Below are 7314 nucleotides of genomic sequence, written 5' to 3' on the forward strand. Positions count from 1 at the left end.
GTCGGCTGGTGAAGCTGATCGATTTTCGACGAAAAACAAGTTGTCTTCCATCAGTAGCTAGTCAAACTTTGTAATACTCTCAAACCTTTCCGATAATTGAAATTAAATTTCTTTATTTGTATACACTCTCACACGTTTCCGATAATTTGGCGCATGTGTGGTTGTTCACTTAAGGGAGGGTAGTGTACCACACGTGAAGGACAGGAAGTGCGACCAGGACGCGTGGGCGTGGATCGTTAGTTCATCGGAAGTAGTACTAGTTTTCTTCACTGTACATTAAATACAGAGTTTCATTTCGTACTTACACAATTTAAAACGATTGTCATGGAGAGAATAAGAAAACCACTCCACTATATTTTAGTCGTATACACGAGAGTACTATATGGACGCGGCTTCATTGACTTAGTGCACCTGCCTTTGGATTTATGATAGGTGGGCCCAAAATGTGGCTGGCTCACCTGTCATACAGCCAAAAGCAGGTGTAGTGAAGGCACCGGAGCTCAGTCCGTACTACAGTAGTATATATATAAGCGGGAGCCTCAGTGCTTGTTCGCTAGGGTTTGCACTCTCCACACGCTGGCCGCACTACATATATGTTACACGCTGGAGGCTCAACGTTCATTTGCTAGGGTTTGCTATATTCACAGTCTCTCACCCTCTCTTCACCAGATCTAAACAAGACTGCGTTGGCCTCTTGTCTCTCTCCCCCCCTCACACCTGGTGAAGGAGGCGTCTGTATCCCGTCGCACCGGGAAGGGGAGGAGGTGCAGCGTTCACTCTATCGCCTTCGGCGAGGGAGGCAATCCACTGCCGGCTACGCTGTTCTCTTTCACCCAGCGCCTGTGCGGGAGGGCCACCGACCCCTTCTTCCTCGCTGCCGTACGTAGGGAAGATCCGGCCTCCCGTCGCACGCCTTGCCACATCCCGACGACCCTAAGGTATAAGTTTCTTTGAAACCGTCGTTGCTCTAGCTGCATGTGGATCTTTTTCGTTCTGTAGTCGAATCTAGGTCTTGGTTCAAAGAGGAAAGAAGGGTGCGATGGGCTGGAGCAAGAATCTAGGACGTGGTTAAATGAGGAAAGGAGGGGCGGAAATTAGTATAGACTGGCTATCCAGCCGTTTTGTAGGTCGAAAAGGGAAAAAGGGGGTAGCCCAGTACACACATCTGTAAGGAACCGATCTCTTTGTTGAAAAGGGAAAGAAACTGGGGGGTTGGGTAGTTTGTGCATGACTAGATTTGCTGCCCTCACATAGGAAGAAGGTTCAAAGAGAACAAATATGGGACCAACGCATATATGCTTCTTGGCTACATACTCTGCATCACCCATTTATATGTGTGGACGCACATGGTGCTGGCATGTCCCATGCAGCTATTTTGCTGTTGTTAATCTAAAAATGCCGCCGGAAAATTGAAGCAATTCCACTGTTAAAAGTAAATTACATTTTTTAACGAATGTTGTTTCAAGAGAATGTCTCTGTTAATATGAATAAATGCAACCGTTTTAAATAAATGATGAATTGAAGCTATTGTATTGCTGTATTTTCCCATTAAGTAGTGAACAAAAATGGGACCAACCCAGACATGATGCTTGTTGCTTTGTTACAACAAATTCAGCACCACCCCCTCTATAAGCCAATAATTGATGCCACTCTCAGAATTAACTACTAATCTGTTTTAAGAGAATTTCTCTGTTAATATGAATCAATGCAACCGTTTTAGAAATGCTACTGTCCTATACTTTTTTTCCATCGAGATAAGGTAGATGCTTCTTTTTGTGGCCGCATGTTTCATCCTCCTTTATTGGCCAGTAATTGTTTTCTTTTTTGCCTCTTAAAACAGGGATATCTATTCAACTTGTTGCTATAGAAAACTTAAATGTCACACCGGCAACTTTGCTTGATTTCAGTGCAACTGCACAAAACTTGATTGGATTTCCTATTCGTGGTGGTAGATTCGTATTTTATCTTGGTCGTGTCATGAAAGGTCAGTACAGGCCTTCATCCACATGATTGTGCAGTGTGCTTTGAGATGTTGTGCTACCTGTATTGGTACTGTTTTTAATAAATGACGAATTGAAGCTATTGTATTGTTGTCTTTTCCCATTAAGTAGTGAACAAAAATGGGACCAACCCAGACATGATGCTTGTTGCTTTGTTACAACAAATTCAGCATCACCCCCTTTATAAGCCAGCAATTGATGCCACTCTCAGAATTAACTACTGAATCTTATTTCAAAACTGCAACACTTATTAGGGATTGGCGGGATTACCATTTTTGTGGCCGCATGTTTCATCCTCCTTTATTAGTCAGTAATTGATTCCTTTTTTTCCTCTGTTTTGTGACCCCCGGATATTTAATCTACAGCAATTCCTTGTTAATGATGCCACGTCACCGCAGTCATTGTTGTTAATCTCGCGTTAGTTCAAGACGATTCAAATTCAAATTTGAGTTAAAGGCAAACCACAAAAGTTTTCAAATATTAAAAATAAAATGTTCTTCTTGTGGCAACTAATCCATGACTAATTATAGGTGGTGAACCAAAATTTTACTAAATGTTTGAATGCCCTAAAATAATTAAAGCAGTGGCTACAACAAATATTACATGCCTTTTCAAATCATAAAAAAATTGTAGACTATTTTAATTTGGTGGCAAACTAATTGTGGGAGTAGCCTAATTTATATTACTATTTTAGGTGCAAGTGTTATAGTTTAGAAAACTGCTTTTGGTTTTGAAAAGAAATGAAAATAGAAAAGAAATAAAAGAAAAGGCAAAAGCAAAAGGAAGTAAAGCCCCACCCCCCGGGCCTTAGCAACTAGGCAGGCCCTGCCACCTGTGGCAACCCTCTTTCCCGGTCACCCCTTTCTCTCCCTCCTGTTCAATCGACCGACCGACCGACCACACCGCTTGTCCCCGCCAGACCCGGTGCGGCGCCCCGCGCTGCCACGTCGACTGGGGGATAAGGCCACTCCCTGGTGCCTCGGTCCCCTGCCACTTTCCCCACTCGACCCCCTCCCCTTCCTCCCTCGCTCGCCTCTCTCTCGATCTGGATCGAGGCCGAGCACCGCGGTCGCCGTGCGGTGCCCATAACCGTGGCCACCGCCGTTGAATTGCCCGCACGTTGTGCCTGCGAGGTCCGCCTCAGGGTCTTCTTCCACTACACCGACGAACGCCTCCGGAGGAGCACCAAGACGACACGACCAAACCCCGTCTCCAACTTTCTGGATCGCAGGCGGCCATCTTCAATTCGCCACCACCAGAGCCTCCCGAGCCCGCTGCTTGTCCCTGCAAGCACCGCTGTGAGCTCCTTTCGCGGATCCCCTCTCTCCTTGCTTCGATTTGTCGCCGTTGAGGCCGTCCCCGCGCTGCGCCGCCATGGCCGAAGCTCGCTGCGCGCGTGCTCGCCCGCGGCCCTGACCACGCCCCTCTCTGGGCTCACCCCAGCGCACGGCCACGAGCTCCTGGGCGCACCAGCACACGCGACCCATGTCATCCGGTCGCGCTCTGCAACTGCCCCGCTGCAGCCGCCGCGCGCCTGCCTCGCCTCCTACTGTTCGCTACTGCTTCTGTCGCGCCCCACCTCCGCCTCTCACCGCGCCGGCCGCGCCGCTGCTTAGCCCCCCCCCCCCCCCCCCGCCGCCGCATCCTAGCGCTGCCATCCCAGCGCACCAGGGTTGCCGCCATTCAGGGCCACACCCTGCTCTCCAACGCCCCCATCTCGCGCCCATCGGTGACCCTGCGCTGGCAACCGCTCCGCGTCGCGCGCCGCAGCCGCCTCTCGCGTTAGCCCGCGCATGCCACTGCCAGCCAGAGCGACCACCTCACGCCGTGGCCGCCGTCCCCGCCCGGGGCCACGCCCCCCCTGGCCGGAGTCCGCTCCCTGGTGGCCACGGGCGCACGCCCGCACCCACGCTCAGCGCCCAGCGCCCGCTTAGGCCTGTGTGCCACTACACGTGGGGCGCATTCCCTGGAAACAAAAAAATATATAATAAAAATAATAATTAAATTAATTAATTAAGTAACTAAGTTAATTCTGCTTAATTATCCCTAATTACCTAATTGGCTAATTAGATAACACTAACAGAAACTGACATGCGGGTCCCCTGCCTAGTTGACCAGTCAGCTGGTAAACAGTTGACCTGGTCAACAGGACCCACTGTGAGCCTCTAGTGACCAGGATGTGTACACTTGTTGTGTACACTTAGCAACTTCACTTTTATTCTTGAATTAAGATAATTCCTTCATATGATTAAATCTTTGAAAATTATTATAAAATAATTCGTAGCTCGGATGAAAAAACTTTGTACATGAAAGTTGCTCAAAACGACGAGACGAATCCGGATGTGTAGCCCGTTTGTCCGCCACACATTCCTAGCATAGCAAACACACAACTTTTTCCCTCCAGTTCATCTGTGTGAAAACACGAAAGACCGGGGATACTTTCCCGGATGTTTCCCCTTTCGCCGGTATCACCTATCCCTGCGTTAGGTCACCCTTAGCACAACGTACTGCCGCGTCTTGCTTTGTGTTACATTTGATTGCTCTGTTATTTATTGTGTTCCCCTCCGTTACTTCTTTCCGGTAGACTCCGAGACCGCTGCCGATGTTCGTGTGTTCGACTACATCGAAGATGACCCCTCCTTGCCAGAGCAACTAGGCAAGCCCCCCCTTGATCACGAGATATCGTCTATTCTTCTCTATACTGCTTGCATTAGAGTAGTCTAGCATGTTACTGCTTTCAGTTAATCCTATACTGCTGCATAGCCTGTCCTTGCTACTACTGTTATTACCTTTACCTGCTATCCTACTGCTTAGTATAGGATGCTAGTGTTCCATCAGTGGCCCTACACTCTTGTCCATCTGCTATGCTATACTACTGGGACGTGATCACTTCGGGAGGTGATCACGGGCATATACTATATACTTTACATTGTTACATTACATGTGACATTGTTCGGAGATGGGGGCTGAAGGGGCAGGTGGTTCCACCAAGGTAGTGGTGGGCCTGGGTTCCCGACGGCCCCCGACTGTTACTTTGTGGCAGAGCGACAGGGCACGTTGAGACCACCTAGGAGAGAGGTGGGCCTGGCCCTGGTCGGCGTTCGCGGATACTTAACACGCTTAACGAGATCTTGGTATTTGATCTAAGTCTAGGTACTGGCCTATACGCACTAACGAACTACGTGGGAAAGATATGGGCACTCGACGTCGTGGTATCAGTCGAAGCCTTCGTGACGTCAGCGACTGAGCGGCGCGCGCCGGGTTGGACCGCATAACGTGGCTTCCTTTGTAATGGAGGTTGCTAGGTCTACTCTCCGGCCGCGTACGCAACGTGCAGGTGTGCAATGGGCGATGGGCCCAGACCCCTGCGCGCATAGGATTTAGACTGGCGTGCTGACCTCTCTGTTGTGCCTAGGTGGGGCTGCGACGTGTTGATCTTCCGAGGCCGGGCATGACCCAGGAAAGTGTGTCCGGCCGAATGGGATCGAGCGTGTTGGGAAATGTGGTGCACCCCTGTAGGGAAGTTTATCTATTCGAATAGCCGTGATCTTCGGTAACAGGACGACTTGGAGTTGTACCTTGACCTTATGACAACTAGAACCGGATACTTAATAAAACACACCCTTTCAAGTGCCAGATACAACCCGGTGATCGCTCTCTAACAAGGCATCGAGGAGGGGTTCGCCAGGTAGGATTATGCTATGCGATGCTACTTGGAGGACTTCAATATACTCTCTGTTACATGCTGCAGGACGGAGGCTGCCAGAAGCGTAGTCTTCGACAGGATTAGCTACCCCCCTCTTATTCTGGCATTTTGCAGTTCAGTCCACTGATATGGCCCTTTACACATATACCCATGCATATGTAGTGTAGCTCCTTGCTTGCGAGTACATTGGATGAGTACTCACGGTTGCCTTGTTCCCCCTTTTCCCTTTTTCTATACTTGATTGCTGCGACCAGACGAGGGAGCCCAGGATCCAGACGCCACCGTTGACGACGACTCCTACTACACCGGAGGTGCCTACTACTACGTGCAGCCCGCTGACGACGACCAGGAGTAGTTAGGAGTATCCCAGGCAGGAGGCCTACACCTCTTTCAATCTGTATCCCAGTTTGTGCTAGCCTTCTTAAGGCAACTTGTCTAACTTATGTCTGTACTAAGATATTGTTGCTTCTGCTGACTCATCTATGATCGAGCATTTTTATTCGAGCCCTCGAGGCCCCTAGCTTGTATTATGATGCTTGTATGACTTATTTTTAGAGTTGTGTTGTGATATCTTCCCGTGAGTCCCTGATCTTGATCGTACATGTTTGCGTGTATGATTAGTGTACGATTGAATCGGGGGCGTCACAAGTTGGTATCAGAGCCGACTGCCTGTAGGAATCCCCCTTTCCAACTCCTTGGCCGAAGTCGAGTCTAGTCATTGAAAAAGTTTTTACTAACATGGATGTGCGGCTTACGGGCCCACGTCGCCATTGGGTGGTATTAGGATCTTTTATTCCTCGACCTATACTCTGGGACTCTGTTCTCTCTTCTATTTGGGTTAAATGAATTTGCTAAACTCTAACATTAGGTTCTCGTAACAACTTTCTACTAGAGAGCCCCTTGTTACAGATGATCGTCTGTTGCACCAGAAGATTTCGAAGTTACTCTCCGATACTCTTTTGAGACTTGTGCCCGTTGCTTTTGCAATTCCCTACCATCAAAATATCCCTATGGATAAATACATACACTTGCCGTTCTTACTTTTATCCCCAGTTGGTCTTGTTATTACAAGATACGCTGAAATCCTCTCTATTGTTCCGAGAATATTTTGTGCCTACTGCCTTACAGATCTTGCCGCATGAATACCCCTACGGATAATTCCTCGCACTTATCAAGTATTCGCTCATTCCCAGTTGTTCATGTGTTTCGCAACAGACTTTGAAATACCATTCGATCTTCCAAAAATCCTGAGCAGCCTATTGCTCTTGAAATTCTTGCTTGTTTGTATTATGGTTAATCCCATAAGTCTCGTAATATTATTGTCATCCCTTGTCTTTATCATTTTAAGTCCATTGATTCAATATGTTGAGGGTGCTCGCATCCCTCAATCGAATCCTAGAATTCATCCTTCCGGCTCAGTGTCAGTTTGAATATGAGCTGGTTCTTAATCAATCAGATTGCCATCTATTGTACCCCTATGTCTATTCAACTTATACATCCTTAATCAGAGCATTTGCTTCTGATCCCTTGATCGAAAATCATAATTCTTTTGCATTTGAGATTTGAATTAGTCAGTTGTTTCTATAGTCTGATCTCCTTGCATTATTT

The 7314-nt window shown here is 48.0% G+C and overlaps 1 long non-coding RNA gene across 1 annotated transcript; it reads left to right on the forward strand.

Moving 5' to 3' along the window:
- The first annotated feature begins 2726 nt into the window (after positions 1-2726).
- On the forward strand, positions 2727-6366 carry LOC147965491 (uncharacterized). The gene is made up of 2 exons (XR_015608372.1): positions 2727-3298; positions 5961-6366. It is a non-coding gene; the product is annotated as an uncharacterized LOC147965491 (long non-coding RNA).
- The last annotated feature ends 948 nt before the right edge of the window (positions 6367-7314 follow it).

This window comes from Triticum urartu, chromosome 6A (assembly GCF_056163025.1).
Source record: "Triticum urartu cultivar PI428250 chromosome 6A, HENAU_Tu73, whole genome shotgun sequence".
Classification (NCBI taxonomy): Eukaryota; Viridiplantae; Streptophyta; class Magnoliopsida; order Poales; family Poaceae; genus Triticum; species Triticum urartu.